This window comes from Caretta caretta, chromosome 1 (assembly GCF_965140235.1).
Source record: "Caretta caretta isolate rCarCar2 chromosome 1, rCarCar1.hap1, whole genome shotgun sequence".
NCBI lineage: Eukaryota > Metazoa > Chordata > Testudines > Cheloniidae > Caretta > Caretta caretta.
The window spans coordinates 253,482,395-253,506,839 of NC_134206.1; the positions used below are offsets into that span (position 1 = coordinate 253,482,395).

Sequence of the window (24,445 nt, forward strand, 5' to 3'; positions counted from 1 at the left end):
TTTCTCAGGCTTCCACTCACACCTGCTCATACTGATCACCAAATGTATGAAGCTTAAAATATAAGCATCATGTCAATATGTAACAGAAGTAAAACTATTCCATAAAAAAATCTAGATACTGCTTTAAAATCTCCTTCTCTGTTATGATACTTAGCTCTTACAGCATTTTTCATTCACATCTGTAGACCTCAAAACTATAGAGTGGAATTTTAAAAGTTTCATGAGTACTACTTATGAAATAGACCAACATGTAATACAAAAAGGTGGAGAAGGGGGAGTAGGGGCTTGGGCACTTGGGAGAAAGAAGTTCAAAATTCCAGATGCAAGATTTAAAGTATTCTCAGAACCTTTATTAACAAATTACTTAAACAAAGAAAAAGAAACATAGTCCCCTCTAATAAAACATTGAAATCAAGCTTGTTCAGATACAATACCAGATGACTTTTGACACTCAGCATGACCTGGAGTTATGAGCCCTCTCCAGATGTCTCTTCTTCCTGACCCTCTGAGCTTCAGTGAATTTCTCATGCAAGTTTAAGGCTACATCTACACTACAGCTGGGATCAACACTCTGAGATCGATCTACCGGCAGTCGATTTAGCAGATCTGGTGATTACCCACCAAATCAACAGCAGATGACTCTCCAGTCGACCCCCATACTGTACCCCCGACGAGAAGAGTAAGATAAGTGACCCCCCACATGTAGACCCCGCGATAACTCAACCTACGGTACGTTGACTACGTTATTCATGTAGCTGGAGTTGCATAGCATAGGTCGACTTACTGCGGTAGTGTAGATATAGCCTATGAGGTTTCAAGATACAAAGTTCACTCCCAGAATTCCCTCTCTTAAAGTGACCATGCACATTATTTTCCCTATGTAAAAACAGAACACCAAAAGAAAAAAAATCCACCTTTGATGTGAAGGCCTACATCAGTGGGTGGACTCTTGCTGTGTCCTCCCCAGTCAGGTTTCGCTTTTGAGACGCATCACTCTCAAGCCGTGGCTGCCGAAAAGTTTGCAGTTCTTCTTATTAAGTAAACGTTTTCCATCTTCCTTGTAGGAGCATTCTGACATCCTAGGGACTCACAAGTTCCTCTTGTTACACATGAAGACCGGATATGGCCTTCACCAAAAGAAGCAGACAAAGGAAACTCTCACCTCTTGCTCTTCTGTTCTCCTTTAGGTTGGTATTGTGATAAGGGATTCTAGTTAGTACATTATTACAACTCTCTGAAGGAGAGATAAGGAAACAAAACAAAACAAAAAAAAGACCACAAACATTAAGAAGACACAAAGCAAGAGGAAAGAAAAGCTGATAATTGAGCATTTCCCAGACGTGGGTACTTGCTTTCATTACTGATCTTCCTTCTGCTGAAGAGAAGTGCTACGCTGCTCTCTCTTGCTGCAACAGCTCTCTGACACACAGACAAGAACCATCCACAGGAACTATCACTATCAGGGCCCCCACATAAAAACAGAAATGAGAAAGGAAACCTCTTCAGCTGTGTCCCACTACACAGACTATACCAGCATAGCTGTGTCAGCACAACTTTGCCAGCATAATCTCATAATGTAGGAACACCACCTACACAAACAAAGTTAGCTAATTTGATGGAACATTTGTCTATTGATATTGCTGTGTCTATGATGGGGATTAGGTCAGCATAGCTACAACAGTCGGGCATGGACAGTCACTGAAGACCATTCTGAAGCCCTAATTTTGGCTTTGTGTATTGTAGACCTGTCCCCAACCACTAATTAATCACCTGCAACAAAATAAAAAGACCTTAGAATAGGACTGGACAGCCACCTTACTGCAAAGGATGGACCACATTCATCCCTAAATTCAACTAAAATCAATACAAATTGGCACATTGTTCTTTTACTGCAGACAGGAAGTCAGCCCATGATGTCTCCAAGTCCTAAATATACAAATACTGAGAACAGTAATCAGGTCAGGGTGTGACCAGCACAATCTCAAATAGTAATCCCCAAAGGAAAACTAATGCAACATGAAATAAAAAGGAGTAGAAATAGGGAAGTTAGTATTTTTCTTTGTGTCTAGTTGGCATGGAGTGTTGACACTGTGAGGTGGTCAGTCTGGGAGAATTAGGGGTCAAGTAATATACATTATGTCCTGGAGAAATATTCCAGTATCTTGTTTTATAAAGTTTATTCCTCTTACAAGTTTGGATAAAGACAATAAAACATGAGAATGTAGCATAAGATGTCAACAGCCCAGTTAGACTCAAAGGGCCTATTTCTCCTCTGTCTTGCACCTCATGTAGTCATTTACCCCTGTACACATTATCAAAATCAGAATGCTGGCATTCTATGCTCACTTTGCACCCATATAATGACTGTACTAGATGAAGGCAGTGGAAAATCAGACCCAAAATTTGAAATTCTCTTTGCATGCTTCTGAGAGTCTGCTATTAGCCTGAATGGCCTCTTGGCCGCTGGGACAACTTACATGAAACATGATGAAAGTGTTTGCAGAATTGTTCCCACTGTGGATCAGACAATTTGCTTTTGTAATGTTTGCCAAACAATAACATATTTTGACTAGGGTGACCAGATGTCCCAATTTTATAGGGACAGACCTGATATTCAGGGTTTTGCGTTATATAGTGTCTATTATCCCCCACCCCGTCCTGATTTTTCACACTTGCTATCTAGTCACCCTAATTTTCACTGTGCAAAAAACCTTTGTCTCGTATTCTGCTAGCTACAGCCTCCTTTTCTATATTTGGCATAAGTTTGCTGCAGGCTTTTTGAAGTCAAGGGGTTATTCACATGAACACATTTTTTCAGGCTTGCAGAATCAGAGCATGTATTACCATGTGAGGCATCATTTTTTAAAATTACCTTATTAGACAAATTTCTCCTCTTCCATAGTAGGCCCCAATTTATTACTCAAAAGACAAATATTGGAGAAAGTGTAGCAACATGAATTGTTATTTCATTTTCTTTAACCTGAACACAAGGAAGACAAATGAGGATACACTCTTTGCCATCCCCACCCCCCTCAATTGGTTAATTTATTTTTAAACAGCATATGATAGTTAAATAAAAATAAGGAAAAATGAACTTGCAATAGCATTACTTTTAAAATAAGAATATATATTACAAATTCAAATTATGCATTTTAAGTGAAATATTGTTCCTAATATTATAAGCCAAACAATTTTAATTATGCTTTATCGGTTCAATCAAAATAATATGGTGATATTCGTTATAGATACCATAAGAACGTACACAATACTTTATAATACTTAAAGACAAGGACCTTGCCCAAAGGATTTACAGACCAGACCAGACATGGATGATATATATATCTGATAACAGTTCAAAAACACAGGGATTTAGACATGATTGGTGAGAAAAATCAGCACCAAAAGTTTCACTCAAGATATATTCTTTGAGGAAGGATCTCAAGGAGGCTGCTTGGTAGAAAGAGAATGAGAGGCAAGCATAAAGTCTGGCCTTAAAGATGCCATGAAGCAGTATTTGTTTTATGCCAGATTCTGCCCTAACTTTTACCTTGTGTAACCTGACAGAAGTCAGTGGAGTTATATGGGATGTAAGTGAGGGCAAAATGTTGGTTTTGTAAAAACAATACAGAGACAGAATGGTTGCAAATGCAGTTCAATATTATGCAAATGTATTTAGTGCTGATTCAGTAGTTTTATGAACAGAAATAAATCAGAGGGACATATACTATACTTGATCTACACATACAGTTTCTGTTGCCATCACTGTACGTTTAGTATACACATACCATGTGATCTGCGTGTCCAAACATAAAAACATCTTTGTGCTCTTTTACCATACTTTACATATAAACAGAAATATGCAGTACAAATTACATATGCAATCATATCACTGTCTAAATTCTTTGCTTTTCACAGTTTTGATCATATGGAATATGATCCTTTAGTTTTTGAAAGTTATTGCAGTTTGCTGAGCACCCTCGGTTACCATCCATTTCAGTAATTGCTGAGGCAACTCAGCACCTCAGAAACTGCTCATGTAAGTTAAAGCTACTCATGTTTAAGTGTTTGCAGCTCAGCCCCTAACCAGTTAAAGGAATTCATAATAGATAAGCCTTTAAATGAGAGCTAAGATTGAGCTGATGCAGACACTGTAATTAATTAAACTCCCACAAGGGAACTGTAGGTGAAGTGCAATGATAGGAAAACTGAAAATGTGTTATGCAACTGCTATACTACAGTATTCCAAATAAAGCAACATTTTAAGCAACAAAGTTAGCTGACAGATTGTAGCACCGGGATTTATTACAGCTGCAAATGACCTTGGACTGAGAAAAGATTGAACAAAGGGTATGTAGAAGCAATCTGTTGTAGAAAGAATGGAAAGTCTGCTTTCCTTAATTCAGTCTGAAGGTCCTTATTCATTTTCTCTAATTTTGTATATTTTCTATCTGCATAAAGATCTTTCATAAATTAAGATAATAGGAACTTTTTAAACACACAGGTCACAGAACAACCATAAGATGGTAAACGCTTTTGATCATTATTAAGGCTAAGATTTTGTCATGGTTATTTTTAGTACTGTAAAAGTCAGGGACAGGTCACTGGCAATACACAAAAATTCAGGAAGCCTTTGACCTGTCCCTGATTTTTGCTAAAAATAACTGTGACAAAATGGGGCCGAGACCGAGCCCTGTTGCGGATGGGTATGGGGAGGTCCAGCACCCGCCACCATTGCAGCTGGCAGCTCTGGGGTCCCCCACTGCCTGTAGTGGCTTGAAGCTCCGGGGTCCCCTAACTGCGTATGGCAGCTCAGAGAGCTGAGAGCTCTGGGGGGCCTCTTTGAAACTGAATCCTGGTACAAATCTCCTGAATCATCCTGTACATCTCCCCTCAAATAAGGCTTCAGTACTGAAATTTGTGAACATTTTTTCTTAATCTTATATTCTCCAGTGTCCATAGAAGTTTAGGCTCTGACTCAGGACAGCACTAGAGCATGTGTTTCGCTTTAAGCACATTTAAAGTCAAGTGATGCTTTCCTGAAATAGGGCCTAATTGTGTAAATACATATAACTGGTTTTCCAGATTTTTTTTTACTTATATTTCAGAACCTCCCTCCCTACTTGATAATTCAGTTTTATGAACATTTTCCCCTAATTTAATGTCTTTTAGGGGGAAGGGGATTTTGAGGAGTTGGGTACCTCCTGGGCACACATGGCACTATGCTGCTTTATGAAAGAGCAGACATTTTTCTGACCTGGTGTCTGATCTGAATGAGGAATTTAGGGAATTGATTGTACTATAAGGGCCTGATATAGATGTTTGACAGATAGTAATAAGTTGACAGACAATACAACTTTTATCATGGCTTCGCAATGAAACAGGTCTTTGGCCTGGAGACCATGAGACTTTACTTACTTTGGACAAAGCTAAATGGTTAGTGAAATTATCATTTGCAGGTGTTGATGAACTGAGGCTCTCTTGTTGACTTGATAATGTGACATTGTCATAGATATATATTTTAATATCATCACATTTAGTACTGCAATGAACAACTTTAAAAATGCTTTCACTTTTTCTTGAGTTATTTTTCAGTACATCTTCAGTGGAATTTCTGGACTGAAGTGGTTCCATGCTTATGGTCCTCTGAAGTTCAGTAAAACTGCTAACTGGAGATCATAGAATATCAGGGCTGGAAGGGACCTCAGGAGGTCATCTAGTCCAACCCCCTGCTCAAAGCAGGACTAATCCCCCATTTTTGCCCCAGATCCCTAAATGGCCCCCTCAAGGATTGAACTCACAACCCTGGGTTTAGCAGGGGGCCAATGCTCAAACCACTGAGCTATCCCTCCCCCCAATCTCACAGTAAAGCAACTCTTGAGGTTTGTACTTAAACTTTGCCTGAGAAGGTTTCTCCTGCAAATGTAAGGCGCTATGGGGTCTTTCTTCCATCTGACTTCTATATCCAAATCTGGTTCATTACCACGATAATTTTTTTTCAACTTCCTTCAGTAGACTGAAAAAAAAGTCAAGATTTTCCAAGAAGTAAGTGTATCTGTATGAATTACTCTATGGATTGGAAATGAAATAGAAACTAGCCCCGAGATTTCAAAGATGTGAGGGTGAGCGGGACCAGGAAAACTAACCCTTAAATCTAATGATCTCTTCAAAACTCCTATTGCTTCTTGTTTAACTTGAAAGCCAGATTGACTATGTAGTAGTTGTCCTGAAAAATGTGTGTAAAACAAACATAATATTTTTTAAAATATTATTCAGTTTCTTCATTACACAGAAAATATATAGAAATCTGATATAAAATCTTCAGGGAAAAGATAAGTTACAAGGAAAATAAAGTTATTAAAACATTTCAAACAATCATTTTATTAAAATGGCACAAAATAATTGGCTTGAAAAATCTTTTTTTTTTAACAGTTTTAAATGTTGATACTAGCTTTTAAGTATCACTGCAATTATTTGAAAAGAAATCTAAAAAGAAGTCTGCTATTTGTTTTTTAATCTCTCTCCCAATTTGATTCCCCCACTTCTGTCACCACTACGTATATACCTCTTTGAAGTGATCTGCTTTGCTGAATGTGGAAGAGCAGGAATATATACATATTTTAATATCTTTATTCAACTCTGAGCATGAAAAGAAAGTCAAAATCAGAAACAGACAGACTTTGTACTCTTTGGGACAAACAAACTCCAGGGGAAGCCATTCTATAAATCCTAAAATATATTGCACTAATGTTAGTGGACTATTATAAAGGCTTAGCCAGTGTAAAGGAGCCAAAAGGTCAACTATGAATTGAGTACTTATATCCATTCAGCTTATGGTGCTATACCTGACTGACAAATTAGAGTTTGTTTGCAGTATTGTTGTAGCTACATTGGTTCCAGGATATGAGAGACAACATGAGTGAGGTAATACCCTTTTTTTAGGCCAACTTCCGTTGGTGAAAGAGAGAAGCTTTCGAGCTCCACAGAGCTGTAGAAGAGCTCTGTGGTACTTGAAAGCTTATCTATTTCACCAGCAAAAGTTGGCCAATAACAGACATTACTTGTCTCTCTCAAGTTAGAGACTGTGTATGTGAAATACTATGAGTTCTGCTGTGAGTATAAATACTATTTTTAAAATGAACAAAAATACTGTTTTAAAAACTACTGTTATTTTACTTTCACCCCCAATTTTAAGTGGATTTGATGGTCTATTTAATATTTATTTAAATGGATAACACTTGTGGGAAATGTGGCACTAGAAGTTTAAAAGAAAACAACTCAAATATTCAGTTTTTGAAATAGATACTATTGTGGAATAATTCTGTAAATAGAGCTTAACATAATTTGTAAAGATTACCTAATTTAGACCAGGTACAGCTCAGGCTGTAATTATGCTGCTTTCTGACATGTAAAGATTTACCATAGTCAAAAGTTGCATGTCATCTTTTATCTTTATCACTTCTCTATAATATTGAATTGTTTGTCTCCTGTGGAAACTAAAACAAAGAGACTTATTGCAGGTTTGTACATTTCTGTTACAAGTACAGGCCTGGAAAATCAAAGTAGTCTGTGCCAAATTTTGCAAAATATAAGCTTTCAACGTTTCTCAGAAGGTACTATTGGAATATTAGACACTGAAAATATACAACCTTTAAAAATATACAAATCTTGTGTCAGCTTCTCAGCTCTTGAGCTTCACTAACTTACAGCAGCTGAGGATCTGGCTGCTCACCTCCCATTATTTTTAGTGACCTGTCTGAATGTAATAGAAGTAGCAGTTAAAAGTTATTTGTCAACCGTTACCACAAAACAGTGTCTGATTTTTTTGTCCACAGTTTTCTTTTTATACTTAGAATAGGAAATAAACTTCAGGATCTCAGATATTATTGTATGGTAACTCTAAATAAGTTCTGAATTTTTAATAGCACCCCCAGCAATGCACTCACAAGAATGTACAAAGTATTTTCCTTGTTAATAGTACCTTGTGGAATAAAAAAAACAAGCTTTTGGATGTAGCCTCTTTTTGATAAGAAACACGACTTTTGTTCTGAATTTTCTCAGGCAGGAGAAGTAATGATTATCAACTGTTAATAAAGACCAGATGTGTGGTCTGGGACAAGTCAAAGTCAACCCTCTACCTCAGTTTCTCCCTCTGTCAAATGGGGATTAATTATTTAACTACATCAGAGGTATTTGGGGAATTAATTAGTTAACATCTGCACAGCCCTTTGAACCTGCAGTGCACTAGATTAGTGCTAAATATTAAGTAATACACATAATCAGCTAATGAACAACCAGGTTTATTCTCTAAATTTGTACCCTAAAAATGTGAAAGGAAATTGCATGTTAAAGGACTTGAGGGCTCAAACCCATAAGATGCTGTTCACCTCCTGGGAGGCACTAAGCATGCTGAACATTCACTGAAGACAATGTGAGTTGAGAGCCTCCACAGAGCTATTCAGCATCTCTCAGAATCAGGCCTTCAAAAAATTTAACCAAACAGATCCAACTATAAAACCATAGAAACCTGGGGCCAGCTTGTGGGAGTCAGTTAGCCAGTCATGTTTGGCCAGGGATATTTTGTTGCTCTGTATGTTTTTTGATACCAAACTAGGGCTGTGTTTAGAGTTTGAGAAATCTAGTATCCATGGATCTTTGGGTTTACCTTCCCCCTAAAATAAAAATTACTCCCAACTTCTTAAACCAGAAGGCAACTATATCCTTCTTGGAAGTACTATTAAACTCCTGGGTTCTTCCAGGAATCATATCAGAACATTAATTATCCAGTTGGTGTAGTACAACATTGATGTCATGTGCTGAAGTGTTGCTTTAAGCTAGTGGTTCCAGAATTCAGCAAAAAACAGGACGTTAGCATTCACTTGTTCAAAAGCAGATAAAATAAATTCACATTTCTGTCCTACCTCTGGCCTAACAATACACCCCAGATTTGGAAGTACTTGAATGGAACAGAATCCTTTTGACTCATCTCTAATATCATTTACTGTCCTTTACACAATTTCACGTTACCACCTATTAATTCAGGAATATGTTGTTGTGGAAATGAGGGACGTCAGGTAAGACTCATGTCTTTACAGATGGTGAAATGAGATTATAAAATGGTCACGAATTCCCACTGATTCAGTAGAAGGCTAGAATGCTGTGGAAATCTGATAAAAACTGGAGCTCAAAATTATGCAGGTTTTTGCTAAGACTTGTGGCACTGGTTGTATAATATACTATATAATTTCTTTCATACATTTGTTATTCCCTTTGCTTGAAGTGACATGTACTGATGAAAGCCCTAGTGTTCAACTGCACGGCCTCGCTCGTGCTGGCTACAGGCAGCAAATCATTTGCCATCACCCTGGAAAAGAGCTGTAGGTTTAGAATGAACAGTTTTCCCTCTCACCATTAAACACTGGTAAAGGACACAGGATTTGCAGTAAAATCATTTAAAATACAAGCTAATAATATATTTGGCAAAATTCTGATTTAATTTGCGTGAACATATATTAGCTATTGTTGCTTTGAAATGTTTCTTAATATACCTTTAAGCAGGGGTGAAAGTAACTCCGAAGACTTACTGGTACAGGGGCTGGGCCTTGGGCGGAAAAGGTGGGGCTGTGGGGGTCAGCGTCCCCCAGCCAGCCCTTCCCCGCCACCTGGCTCGCGCCACCCGGGGCTCCAGGGCCCGGGGCAGCTGCTCCCTTCCCTCCACCCCCATCAACGGCTGGGGGGGCAAAAGTGGCAACGATGTTAAAGCGCTGCCGTGGCAGCGCTTTAAGCAGGGTCCTTTGCTGCGACTGCGCTTTAACGTTGCTGTCCCTTCCCCCCCCCTCCATCGGCGGCCCTGCTGGTACGGACTCTACCAGCAGGGCCGCCGACAGGGGAGGGACGTAAAAGCCCTGCCGCGGCAGCGCTTTTATGTGGGCTGAGTATGGGCTGGTACCGGCTTCTTACCAGCACGCCGTACCGGCCCGTACCGGCTCCCTTTCACCCCTGCCTTTAAGAGAAAGTCTTCAGCTGTCAGAAACAGCTCTTCAGATTTGCTGGTCTTGCCTATATCCTTCAGGAAATTAGCAGCATAGCATATCTGTGATGGGTTCTCCGGGGTGCAGCCTGGAGCTGGGATACCACTGAGCTCTCTGGCTTACCAACCTAGGTTCCCTCTCACACTGTGATGCTGTGACAAACTACACAAACCTCTCCAGATATTGCACATAACACAGACGTCCACAGGCAGGGACACACCCAACTGCGTTACATGAACGCTTTTGCAAGCTATTCATGAACCGACAATAGAGAGACTCCAGCCAATTCCCCACAGCTCCCCAACCTAGGAACCCACAGCTCTACCCTCCTCCCCACCCGTGACGGCAGAGTGGCATGGGAAAGTTACCCTTAATGGGGCAAGAAACAAAGCAGCTCTGCCAAAGAACCAGCGGCAGCGGATTGCTCAGTATCTCCATGAGAGTTTCGTGGCGATCTCTGAGGCAGATTCCCATGATGTGAGGGAGTCAATCAACACCCTGTTCCGCCGCTCAGATTAGGCACATAGTGGTACGCACATCATACAGACACAAGCCTGCTTTCCGCAACCCTCCTGACCCCAACAACTCGCTTCAGCGATTCCCAAAATCAAATCCTCTTACTAGAGGCCTCCTCTCCTGTTTGCACTTCACCAAGATCCGACAGCTGTGACTGGCTCGCCTCCTCCAGGGTAGAGAAGAGTTCCTGGCTGCATGCATCTCTGACCTCCGAGTTGTCCTCTGCGCCTCTGGGTCCCCTTCCACATCCTCATCCAAGATTTCCTCCTCCTGGCTCGGTCTACTCTTGTCTAGCACGCAAGCCACCGAAGTATCCACAGTGGCCTTTGCAGTGGAGGAGTATCGCGTCCAGCAGCTCATGAGTGCAGCGCCAGAACGACAGTTTGCCACCTACACCTTGTGGTAGGCATTCCGCAGCTCCTTCACTTTGACCCTGCACTGCAACGTGTCCCAGACATGGCCCCTTTCTGTCATGCATCGTGAAATCTGCCTGGCTGCTTCTGCTTCCATTTCTTTGGAAGCCTCCAGTTTTCTCTGTTCTCAGGTTTCCTCAGCCTCTAGCTGTCTCAGTTCCATGGTCCTCGGATGTGCAGCCTTTTGCTCATCCATTTCCATCCGTTTCAATTCTATTTTCTTCTACTTGCAACCAGCAGAGCTCCAACTTTTTGGTTGCTTCACTTTCTCTCACTTTCCTGCTTTTCCTCTCCCTACTTCCCTTTCCCAAAATAAGCAAACAGAAAATAACAAACCAATAACCACTTTGTGTGTTCTCTAGCCAACACACTTAAAACTCACTTAAAATCACCACCAATATCTTAAGGGCAATAAGCTGTGCCCATGACCCTGCTTGCTGCGCCACTGTGATGGATTGGACTCCCTTCTGGGATGCCACCTGATGTACTGGGATTTCACTGAGCCTCTCCTGCTCCACCAGCCTGGCTTCCCACTCCCTGTTTTGCTGAATTAGGCTCCCCGGCCTCTTGCAGAACACACACACACACAGAGGTAGGGCCACACCCAGCTGCAGCCACAGACTGAAGTCAGCTCTGTGTGAGAGGACGCCCCCAGCACTCACGTGCACACCCCTTTTGGGAGATAAACCCCAAATAATACTGTCTTGCACTGTATAGAAAAATCTGCACAGTGCAAACTCATAAAAATCCGCCCTCTTCCTCAATGTGAAGAGAGATGAGCATGACTTCTTGCCCCCCTCCAGTTAGAAATTACATAAACTGGGTTTAATAATAAACCAATTAAGTTTATTAACTATAAAAGGCAGATTTTAAGTGGTTGAAGGGATAGCAAACAGAACAAAGCAGATTACCTTAGTAAACAAACAAAAGCCGCAAACTGAGTTTAACACATTAGATAGGTAGGATACAAATTAGCAAATTCTCACCCTGAGTGATAAACAGGCTGGCAGATTCTTAAGGCACAGGTTGTCTTGGCTTTCCCAGGTTTTTATGCACAGGCTAAAGATCTTAGCGTGGGACCATCACTTCTCACAGTGCAGTCTTTGCTCCCCTGGTGTTTTCAGGTGTGTTGTTGTAGGGAAAGTAAGGACCCCTCATGTTGTCATTGTCCCTCTTTTATATCTTCCCCACATGTGCTGGAAAGCTTTTTTGCAGTGACCTGGGTCAAACAGTTCCCACTGTGTGTAGCTATCTCTGGGAGGTTTCTATTGCACACAGTTCCTGGAGTAATCCTTATGATTGTGTGCATTTCTTCAATAAGCCACTAACATTGTTTGGCCTCATCCAATGTAGCTCATTTGAAATACAGACATGGTCAATATTCCCATCTTCAGATTCAAAAATGATACATGCATACAAATTGGATAAACACATTCCATAAATCATAGCCTTTCCAATGATACCTTACATGAGTCATCTTGCATAAACTACATCTCAGTTATGTCATATCCATATCATAAGCATATTTCCTTAAAGGATATGGAGCATAATGTCACAAAGATCACCTAGGATTTGAGAGAAAGTCACACAAATCTTTCCAGTTGCCACTCATTGGCATATGCCATGGTAACTCTTGATACAATCTCCAAAAATTGCTTCGCTGTTGGAAGTACTGAGTAGAGACTCAATGTGAATGTGTCTTTTTGTTCAGGGGGTTCTGAAAAGAACTTAGGGTGCTTTTTCTGATGGGTGTGAGCATACCTGGTTACAAAAATAATCACATTTTAACCCTTTATTAGTCTTTTACACTAGAGATATGTGCATAATCCCTCAGTTGCAGTACCCTTTTCCTTTGCAGTGCCATTTAGCTTGAAAGATAAATCTTTCTATTATTCTTCCCCTTTTCTACATGGATTACTTCTGAGGAAAAGGATACAGTCAAATATATGCAACTTCATTTTTTAGTTTAAGGATTCTTTCAAGATAACACTCTTGTTCCATTTAGTTAGGCATTTTCAAATACACCTGTGCTGACTAGTTTACAATAATTGAAATGCATATAAACACTCATATAACACTCAGTTGTACCTTGAAGGGATTGGCCTGCCTTTAGTGCACAGCAGATTTGCCAAGCCCAGCAGGAACTCCAGGAATCATTGTGTTGAGACAGTCCCGAGTACAAGGACTGCTCCTGGTCACCTCAGGACTGGCTCTAACCATTCCAAAAAGAGAAGGTTGAAGGAGTTTTGCCTAAATAAGATTTGCAGAATCTGATCCTGTTTAAGCAACAACACATTCTGCTGAAACTCCATCCTGATCTTGCCCTGTTGTGCTATGTGAACATTGCATCCATTTACTACATATGGTCAGTTTGGCCTCCCCCTGCTTGCAGATCCCAATAAAGGTGGGGAAAATTAAAGAAGGGCATTTCAGCCAAAACTCAGAAGTTCTATTTGAAGTAAATCATAAACTAAAATTGGTACATTCATGTTTTAAATGATTTTTAAGTGAGAACATCCAGGGAAAGCATATACTATAAAAGTATTGTATGACAGGTAAAAGCTTTAAAAAAAAAAAAAAAAACAACAAACATTACAGTTCGCATCCGATGAAGTGAGCTGTAGCTCACGAAAGCTTATGCTCAAATAAATTTGTTAGTCTCTAAGGTGCCACAAGTCCTCCTTTTCTTATCACAGTTCAAGAAAAAACTGTCTGCATCCTGGGAATCTGAGTTTCTTGAACAATTTGCTCACTAGATCTTATTACACCTGATCTTACTTACCAAGCAGCTGATGCTCTCTGGCTTCTTGCCACGGCCTGTGACTAAAGTGCAATAGGCCATCAGGTTTCTCCTGGATCTACTTTGTGGTAGAATTACGAAATGCTGCACAGTGACAGGGAGTTTCTACTTTACATTCATCTGCACAGCCCAGAATGTTCAAAATGTGCAGGATCTCATTGTCAGCAAGCCCACAAGAAGAAGCACCTAGTAAGCACAAAGCATCTGCCACACAGCCTTTCATTCCTAAAAAGGGCAAAAAGAAATTTGTTTAACCTGGACAGCATTTAAAATACTATTTAGTACAACTTAAGCACTAGTAATTGTTCTAAAATCTCTTTGTGAAAGTATTTTCTTGAATTTTGTTGTATTAAAAAAGTAGGATCATGACATGAAGCTTGCTACAAAGCTGCAGATCTACAGAACCATTATTTACCAACTCTGTTGTATGACAATGAACCGCGGGGGCTGAGAGCACTGAATTTATTATTTTGATTCTTGTCGTCTTCACCAACTGGTCCACATTAAGTGGCAGGACAAGCCAAACCAGCAGCCACCTCTATCAGCACTGATTCCATTTCAGCCTCTTTGTATGTACATATTAGGAAGGAAGACCAACAAGTTCCAAAGTGTGTTTCCAAAGGAATGCTGCTACACCACTGGCAATCATGTGGTTAACAAGGCTTTCGTGGAATGAGAAGATCTATTTATGCATTGACTATATAAATAATCAGCTTTCAGGCTTGATTCGCCACTGCCTTGCACCTTGTGGAGTCATTTACACCCATATAAATTCACTGCAAATCAGCATGGTAGCTTTTTGTACCCACTTTGCTTATGTTAAGGGCTATGCAAGTGCAAGCCAGTCAAGAATCAGCCCATTCACTTTTTAATTACTTTTTTGTTTAAAGACTTAATTTTGAAACCACTATTGCAGCAGATTGGAAACTGGCTCAGCCTCTTCCATAAGGTTCCAAGTGCCACATATGTCACATTTCAGCAGGACACGCACAACCAGAAATAGGATCAGAAATGTCAATTGTAACTAAAATTGTAAGCCAAATTCTGTTGTTGGACCACTTGGCCATAAAGACAGGTACAGCGACATACTGCAAATGCAGCAAAATTATATGTACAAATAACTGCATGTAGCTGTGTGATGTGGTATACAAACCCCGCACTCGAAAGCAAGGGTTAAGGAACAGTTCTGGGCCTAGCAGGGCTGGTGCAAGGATATTTTGCGCCCTAGGTGAAACTTCCACCTTGCGCCTCCCCCCCGCACATCAGTTCATTGAGGGGCAAATCCCAACGAGCCTTTATAGCTCTAACTGCACCTGTTACCTCTTGATTATTAAAAAGATATTTCTTAATGATCAGTAATGAATACAGTCATACAAGGGAAGAAGGGATATTTTATTATTGGGTTATAAATCTTTTTCCTCTTATAATATAAATCATACACGCTGCTAAGAAGGAAGGTCTTGTGTGAGAGTCACATGCCTGGTAGTGAGCAGATCCATGTTCTATTCCCAGCTTTTTCTCAGAATTCCTGCAAAACACAAATTCTTCTCCCTTGCAAGGCAAATCAGAGGAACATCTAGAAGAGCTAGCTCTTAAATAGACGTATCCTTGGGCCAACATGACACCCATATGCCTCATTTTCAATTGAATAGGCACATTGCCTCCCAAGAACTCCAGCGAGCAGGGATCGGGCATGTGCATGGTACAACATCCCTAGAGGACATGCTACCATATTTGCAACCAGTGTGGAGAAAGGTGTAAGGGGAACATGACCAAGGCTGCAGCCCAGCACCTTTCGAGGGAATTTGTGCACCAAGGGTACCCAGAGCGAGTCCCTTAAGCAGGACTACTTGCAACCATGTACTATGTGTCCTAGGGTACAGGACAACACGAATCTGTCAGTTTATGGTTAAAGAGCACTTCACATGCCATTGCATCTACTAACTGATGATTAGACAATACAGCACTGAAGCACTTACATAACTTCAACCATGTGAGTAGTCCTGCTATGTTTAAAGTTACTCACATGCTTCAGTGCCTGTAGCATGGGGGCTGGAAAAATGCTGCTACTCTGGATGGATGGATTACCTTTCCCATGGCGTGGTGTTTTAAAAATATTAATATTAAAGATTTATATTGCCAGAGGCGTCAACCACGTTGGGGCCCCATTGTGCTAGGAACTAAATTGATACATAGTAGATGATAGTCCCCAGGTGTTTACAGTCTAAAGACATGATATAACAGGTGCATAGGCAAACAACTGGGCAGGTTGTCAGTGGTGTGTATGGCTGTGGGATGTTTCTTTTAGAATGAAATCCAAATTAATAAATAAAGTCACTTTGGCATAGACTACCAAGAATCAACTTTGCAGTTGACAAATCCTACTCAGTTAACTTTCAGCAACTTTCAATAACATCTAGGCTCTTTATCTCTTAGATAAAAAAAAATGTATTTCTCTCTCCCCATCCTCTGGAAACCTAACTACTTGGTGGCTTAGTTTCATAAATTCATAGATATTTAGGTCAGAAGGGACCATTATGATCATCTAGTCTGACCTCCTGCACAAAGCAGGCACAGAATTTCACCCACCACTCCTGCAAAAAAACCTCTCACCTATGTCTGTGCTACTGAAGTCCTCAAATCGTGGTTTAAAGACTTCAAGGAGCAGAGAATCTTCCAGCAAGTGACCCGTGCCCCATGCTACAGAGGAAGGCGAAAAACCTACAGGGCCTCTTCCAATCTGCCCTGGAGGAAAATTCCTTCCCAACCCCAAATATGGCGATCAGCTAAACCCTGAGCATATGGGCAAGATTCATCAGCCAGATACTACAGAAAATTCTTTCCTGGGTAACTCAGATCCCACCCCATCTAATATCCCATCACAGGCCATTGGTCCTATTTACCATGAAAATTTAATTACCAAAACCATGTTATCCCATCATACCATCTCCTCCATAAACTTATCGAGTTTAATCTTAAAGGCAGATAGATCTTTTGCCCACACTGCTTCCCTTGGAAGGCTATTTCAGAACTTCACTTCCTCTGATGGTTAGAAACCTTCATCTAAATTTCCTGGTGGCCAGTTTATATCCATTTGTTCTTGTGTCCACATTGGTACTGAGCTTAAATAATTCCTCTCCCTCTCCGGTATGTATCCCTCTGATATATTTATAGAGAGCAATCATATCTCCCCTCAATCTTCTTTTAGTTAGGCTAAACAAGCCAAGCTCCTTGAGTCTCCTTTCATAAGGCAAGTTTTCCATTCCTCGGATCATCCTAGTAGCCCTTCTCTGTACCTGTTCCAGTTTGAATTCATCCTTCTTAAACATGGGAGACCAGACCTGCACACAGTATTCCAGGTGAGGTCTCACCAGTGCCTTGTATAACGGTACTAAAACCTACTTATCCCTACTGGAAATACCTCTCCTAATGCATCCCAAGACCGCATTAGCTTTTTTCACGGCCATATCACATTTGCGGCTCATAGTCATTCTGTGATCAACCAAGACCTTGCATATTACAGATGTCAAACTAACAGGCCTATAGTTACCTGGATCACTTTTTTTCCCGTTCTTAAAAATAGGAACTATGTTCGCAATTCTCCAGTCATACGGTACAACCCCTGAGTTTACAGATTCATTAAAAATTCTTGCTAATGGGCTTGCAATTTCATGTGCCAATTCCTTTAATATTCTTGGATGAAGGTTATCTGGGCCCCCTGATTTAGTCCCATTAAGCTGTTTGAGTTTCTCTTCTACCTCAGATATGGTAATATCTACCTCCATATCCTCATTCCCATTTGTCATGCTACCGTTATCCCTAAGATCCTCTTTAGTCTTATTAAAGACTGAAGCAAAGTATTTGTTTAGATATTGGGCCATGCCTAGATTATCCTTGACCTCCACTCCATCCTCAGTGTTTAGCCGTCCCACTTCCTCTTTCTTTGTTTTCTTTTTATTTATATGGCTATAGAACCTTTTACTATTGGTTTTAATTCCCTTTGCAAGGTCCAACTCTACTTGACTTTTAGCCTATAGGGATAAAGTGCTTTTTATTTATATGGCTATAGAACCTTTTACTATTGGTTTTAATTCCCTTTGCAAGGTCCAACTCTACTTGACTTTTAGCCTATAGGGATAAAGTGAGACATGTTCGCACCTCAATAAGGTAGCTTTCCTTGCTGATCCCTCCCTTCTTCCACTTCCTGTATGCTTTCTGCTTTTTCTTAATCACTTCTCTGAGATGCTTGCTCATCCAGCTTGGTCTGCAACTCCTGCCTATGAATTTTTTCCCCCTTTCTTGGGATGCAGGCTTCCGATAGCTTCTGCAGCTTTGATTTAAAATAATCCGAGGCCTCCTCTACCTTTAGATCCATAAATTCTTCAGTCCAATCCACTTCCCTAACTAATTTCCTTAATTTTTGAAAGTCAGCCCTTTTGAAATCAAAAACCCTAGTTGCAGATTTATTTTTGTTAATCCTTCCGTTCAGTTTGAACTGAATTAGCTCATGATCACTTGAGCCAAGATTATCCCCTACAACCATTTCTTCTATGAGGTCCTCACTACTCACCAAAACCAAATCTAAAATGGCATCCCCTCTAATCGGTTCAGCAACTACTTGATGAAGGAATCCATCAGCTATCGCATCTAGGAAAATCTGAGCCCTATTGTTATTACTAGCACTCGTCCTCCAGTCTATACCTGGGAAGTTAAAGTCTCCCATGATCTCACAATTTCCATTAGTATTTACTTTATTAAAAATATTAAAAAGGACTCTATCAATATGCAAATTAGAACCCGGCGGTCTATAGTACACCCCAAGCACTATCCCAGGGCAGGCTCTAATAATTTTTGTTAGAGGGCTTATTCCTTCACCCACTTACTTCCCTGGTCCTTCTCACATGAACAGAGAGCAACAATACCCGAAGTCCAAAGGTGCAAACAATTCGATGTTTATTGGGGTGAACTTCCAGCAGGCCTGATTCCAGTTTCCTTCCTTAGTATCCTCCTTCCCAGCTCTGACACCACAGAGCCTTACACCTATGTCCCTGTTCCCATTCCTACCCTTAGCCAAACATGATTCCAACTTCCTTACTCCCATTCCCTGTTCCCATTTCCCCCTTTAGCAAAACATGATTCCAATTTTCTTACCCCCATTCCCTGTTCCCATCTCCCCCTTTAGCAAAACATGATTCCAATTTTCTTACCCCCATTCCCTGTTCCCATCTCACACACCCACATGCCCACCCCCACCCACACCCAGTCACTTCCTCATTGACTACAGATTATATAGTAAAACTTGAGTTCTGCTTAGCTATACCTTAACCAATCATTTTCCTGAAATTTAACTAACCAATCCTAACATATTGTAACATGATTATGTAACCAATTATATCCCACCACCTTAATTAGTTTACACCCAGCAAAATTAATTATACAGCAGACAGGAACAATCACAGAACCAGACAGAGATTACACAGACAAACAATAGCAAAGTGGGTACTATAATGACAAAACAATACAGAAGTGAGGATTTCACATCCCAGTATTGATAAGTGAGTTCTTGCCAGACAGGATGCTATCAAACTAAGTTTCCTTTTACATTTTCTAGGCACTTCCCTTTCTCTGGAGGTGATAGGAATACAGTCCTGTCCTGATAGTGCCTAACAGCCCAATAGCACCTTATTTCAATGTGACTAGTTTGGAATGTGAGGATGTGACTGTTTGCTTCCCAGTTTATGGCTGCCTCTGCTGCTTAGCCAAAGGCCTTAGCCTAAGAACAGGGCCTCAGACTGTCACAGTAAGAGAAGGCCCTTACACCAGCAGACAGTGATTTTGATTCTTTCTTTTATACCTCTATCACTAGCCAAGTGATAAGAATACACCTAAATTCTTAGAGTACAGGCCTTTGCAGACAGGCCTGAATATCTATATCCTAACAATTTTCTTCCCCAATGTAATTTTTGCCCAGACGGACTCTGTCTTATCCATTTCATCGCTTCTTATTTCTTTACATTCTACCTCATCATTGATATACAGTGCTACTCCACCACCTTTACCTTTATTTCGGTCTTTCCTAAACAGCACATACCCTTCAATACCTGTAGTCCAGTCAGGACTACTGTTCCACCATGTTTCTGTTATCCCTATAATATTTGGTTTCACTTCCTGCACCAGTAGCTCTAGTTCCTCCATTTTGTTACCTAGGCTCCTCGCATTGGTGTACAAACATCTTAATTTTTGCTGTTTGGCCTCGCTCACATTTTGTACCCTATTAGGCGCGGTCATTCCACAGCCAGTATAACCTATTAGACTGGTATCTACACTGCCCTTCCTCCTACCCATAGCTGTATTCTCTCTTACTTTGTTTTCTTTCCTCTCAATGCTAAAATCCGGCGTGGAGATTACCTGGACATCTCCCAACCATCTCTCCCAGATTCCTAGTTTAAAGCTCTCTTAATCAGTTGTGCCAGCCTCCATCCTAGAAGTCTATTTCCTTCCCTACTCAGATGAAGTCCATCCCGAGAGAACTGTCTTCTGTTCATGAATGCCTCCCAGCGGCCATACATCCCAAAGCCCTCCTTATAGCACCACTGCCTAAGCCATCTGTTGATAGTCATAATCTTGTCACACCTTTGTTGCCCTTCTCTAGGAACAGGCAGAATCCCACTAAAGATCACCTGAACCTTGATTTCCTTAAGTGTCTTCCCCAGCCTAGCATAGTCTCCCTTAATACTTTCCAGCGAGAATCTAGCTGTATCATTTGTTCCCACATGACAGATAATAAGGAGATTCTTTCCTGCTCCCTTTAGAATCCTTTTCAACCTCAGGTCTACATCCCATATCTTAGCACCTGGAAGACAGCACACCCTCCTATTCTCTGGATCAGCTCTGGTTACAGGCCAGTCTAGTTTTCTCAGTAAAGAGTCCCCAATCTCATAGACCTGCCTTTTCCTGGTGACGGTGCTATTCTCCAGTCTATCCCCTGTTCCCTCTGGCTGCAAGTTCTTTCCATTCCTATTCTCCCTTGTAATCCTCTTCAACCCATCCTATATCCTACTGGGGCTCATATTTGGTGTAGTCTCCATTAACTCTTCCCCTTTTCCTATAGGACTAGCCGCTCTTCTCTTCTTCCTTGCCCTTCCACCTTCAGTGACTACCTGCTGAGCCCCTTCTTCATTTTCCAACTCTGTAAACCTATTCTTGAGCTCTATTTCTCCTTCACTAGCCCGTCTTCTCCTCTGCCTGGTTCTTTTAGTCACATGCTTCCACTGACCACTTTCCTCACCGAGTCTCCCCTCAGAATTCCCCAGTCCTGCTTCCATCTGCAAGTCTGAGCTTTTCCCTTCAGATACCTCATATCTTTGCTCCATGATCTGCTCAAACCCCTTCCTAAACTCAACCAGACTTTCCACCTGCATCTCCAAACCTCGGATCTTTTCCTCCATCAGCTCTATCAGACAGCATTTCATACAGACAAAACTCTTACCAGGTGCCCCCTCCAGGATCATGTACATAGCTTCCACATCCAGTCATCTTCATTGTATCTTCCACTACATTGGTCACTCCCACTACTGCCTCTGTATCTGTCATCGCCTTCCCACCTAAATCCTGTTAATCTGGGAAACACAAACCACACCAAAACACCACCACCCACAGCAAAACCAAACCACAAACAAGCACCACAAGACAAACTCCCCTGCTTACAGCTCTGTTTGCTAGCTCCTGTGCCGCTGCAGCTGTCTGTGATATGAGTTCATTGTTTTTCATTTGACTTTCAAAATATGCTGTGCAAATATTTGAGTAACAGTACCTCAAAAGGCAGAAAAGAGCAAAAAAAATGGTTGTTTTTCCATACTCAACTTTCAAAATCATTTTCTTTCTTTGTGAATTTTTAACAATATTGAAGTTAGTGAAACAAGACTTTTTTTAAGATGTGATGGTCCAAGTATAAACAAGCTCACCTTGTATAAACACATTAAAATACTTTATATTTACTCCTCAACCATGTAATTGGTCTTTTTTTATCTGAAATCTGAAGAATATTCCCATCTTGCATGTTGAGATATAATCTAGGTAGGGCTTCTTCTGAATTCTGTACCATTGTTCTGGAATGTAACCAAGATTTTTCAATGGTGAACACAGAATCTGCTTCTCAAACACAAAAGGGCAAAAATGCGATGTGATGGGATATCAAGTTATTGAAGAACCTTAAATATGCATTTATGCGCCGGCCCCTGTGCACCCCCCTGGCTAACCTCGCCACGCTCAGGCTCTGCGGCTCCCAGCTCTGAGCCTGCTCTGGGAGGGGCAGTGGCGGCTCACACTCCTGGGAGCTGCAGAGCCCGAGCACAGCGAGCGGGAAGCTGGGGGGTGCACGGGGGCCGCCACCCACATGCATCTCCTGCAGCCTGCAGGAGCCCCCCGGTGGAGGCGCCGGGCCGCAGCCTGGGCAGGAGGGGCAGGGAGCACGGCTGCTCCCCACTAGCAGTGCCACTGCCTTTTCAGGGCTGCTCCGTGTCCCCCTCCCCCCCCCCCCCCCCCCGCGCTGCACAAGCTCCTCCATGGCTGGGGCTCGCCACACCCGCAAACCGACGCTCTGGCTCTCCGGTGGCTCGGGAAGGCGCCTTCTCCCTGCCGAGCCAGGGCACCGCTTTTTGGCGCCCCCAACCACTTCGCGCCCTAGGCAACCGCCTAGTTCGCCTTGTAGTTGCACCGGCCCTGGGGCCCAGCCAGCCCCACTCAACCACACTGAGCAAAGCCTCCACAAGCTGAAAGTGAGGCTTAAAATGTGAAGCAGAACAGCTCAGAAGCAGGCAACGGAAGGGAGCAGACGGCTGCTCTGAGGGCAAGTACAGCCCAGGAGCTCATTGCCTGAGACCTGACAATGAAGACCTGAGCAAACCTACAAAGAAGAGGCAGGCGACTGATTGATTGTGCAGGTCATAGACTTTATTTGAGACTATTTGATTTACTCTGTGGGGAGAAGGAGACATGGATAGGAAATCATCCAGGGGGTGGCTCTTTCACACCTCAAGGTGCAGAGCATAGCTGCCCACCGTTGGACTCTGGACCAGAGCCCAGTAGAGGGTGGGTCCAGGCTCTCCTACCCCATTCCAAAAAAGATGTGACAACAACAGGAGCCTTCCCCTCAGGGAATAACCCAGTTGGTGAAAACCTTGATCGTTCAAGGACCCAGACCCCAAAGTGCCCCTGTTAAAGGGAAGGATGGAAAACCCTGAGAGCTACAGGGGACAGGGGTTTGTGAAGGACAGGACTGTATTTTCAACAAGACCACCTGCCACACACCAACCTGACCACTAGGTGGCACTGTTGGTGGTTGCTCACCTTCTACAAGCAGCTATATGCATAACCCAGACATGGAAGTTAGTTATTATTCTAGGAATAAAATTAATCTGCATGGATAGTTGTGAGGTTGTGCAATCGCCATTGTGGGTCAAGGGGCTTAAACAGACCTAAGTGCAGGCCGCTCCCCTTAACCCATTGGCCCTGCCCTAAAACATCCTTTTGTTACTACTCACTGAGGGCCTATGAGGTGGTTTCTGTGAAGATTTTGGCAAAAGCAGGACTCTTCCCATTTTCCCCATCTGCCGGCTGGTTTGCTGGCATGTGCAATGGTCAGAAAAAGTTAACATTTCATTTTAATATATATTTCACAGTGTATTCCCACTGAAAAGTGGTTCTATTCCTTTTGGACTAGTTGGCTATGCAAATAAGGGTACTAGTATTCCTTTCATAAACTTTTCAGTCTCAAAAACAGAGCATTATGAATAAGAAGTTCTGAGGACACTTACTTTTGAGAGAAACCTGAAAATCTGAAGATACTTCTTTTCTTTTGATGCTCTTTTTTGTGTCTACTCTCCAGCTATAGTCTTTGATTCTACATGTAAGAACTAGTAGCCATAGTTCCTGAATAGAAAGTGCTTCCAAATATTCATTAAGACATTGATGCTAATTTCTGTACATTCCACATACACAAAGCTCGGTGGCCAAGATTGCTAGTTGGAATGGCCTCATACTTAATGTTTTACTCATGATGTCTCTGACTTGAGGAGGCAGGATTCCCTTGTCTGGCCCTGATAAATGTTGCTGAACGATTCTTATCTGTGTATCTTCATTGGGAGTATTACAAAGATTCACCATTTGGACATCTAGACGTGCACTGAGTGATATGTAGGACAGATCAGAACAGAGAGTAGTCATGATAAATTTGCAGTTAGGTGGTAATGTAGTGGATAACTAGAAATAATCTTTTACCTAGTAAAAAAATTCAGAGAAAGAAATATATATTTAAACAATAATTGCAAAGCTATACTGATGAACTGGCTCTTTGCAAACTTAGCTTAATACATCCCCACAGTGAGGTGCAGATGATGCAATGCAGTCTGCTGGTGATGTGCCCTGTTCACGCACAGTTATTTAGCCCCTTCTTATGCAACTTTCTCATATTTTCTTAAGAGAGTTATGGCAAATATAATAAAAAGACTCCTTAGAAGTAATAGGCTACAATCAATTTGCCTCAGTCGTCATTGCCTGAATTAAAAGGCACAATACATGAGGTTTAATGGGAGAGCAATCTTACAGTCCACTAGGGTGTGCTGCCATCCCACAAATACCTCACAGCTGATTTCACAGCATATTCTATGCTCAAGTGTTCAAATCATGTG

General features: G+C 41.6%; 1 long non-coding RNA gene across 1 annotated transcript in view; it reads right to left on the reverse strand.

Annotated features, from left to right (window-relative positions):
• Positions 1 to 313: 313 nt before the first annotated feature.
• LOC125627494 (uncharacterized) overlaps positions 314 to 24,445 on the reverse strand; it is a 33,925-nt gene continuing 9,793 nt past the window's right edge. The window contains exons 2-3 of the long non-coding RNA XR_007354042.2: positions 13,740 to 13,982; positions 314 to 1,234 (exon numbers count right to left, since the gene is read on the reverse strand). This is a non-coding gene — a long non-coding RNA (uncharacterized LOC125627494). The remainder of the gene's footprint in view (positions 1,235 to 13,739; positions 13,983 to 24,445) is intronic.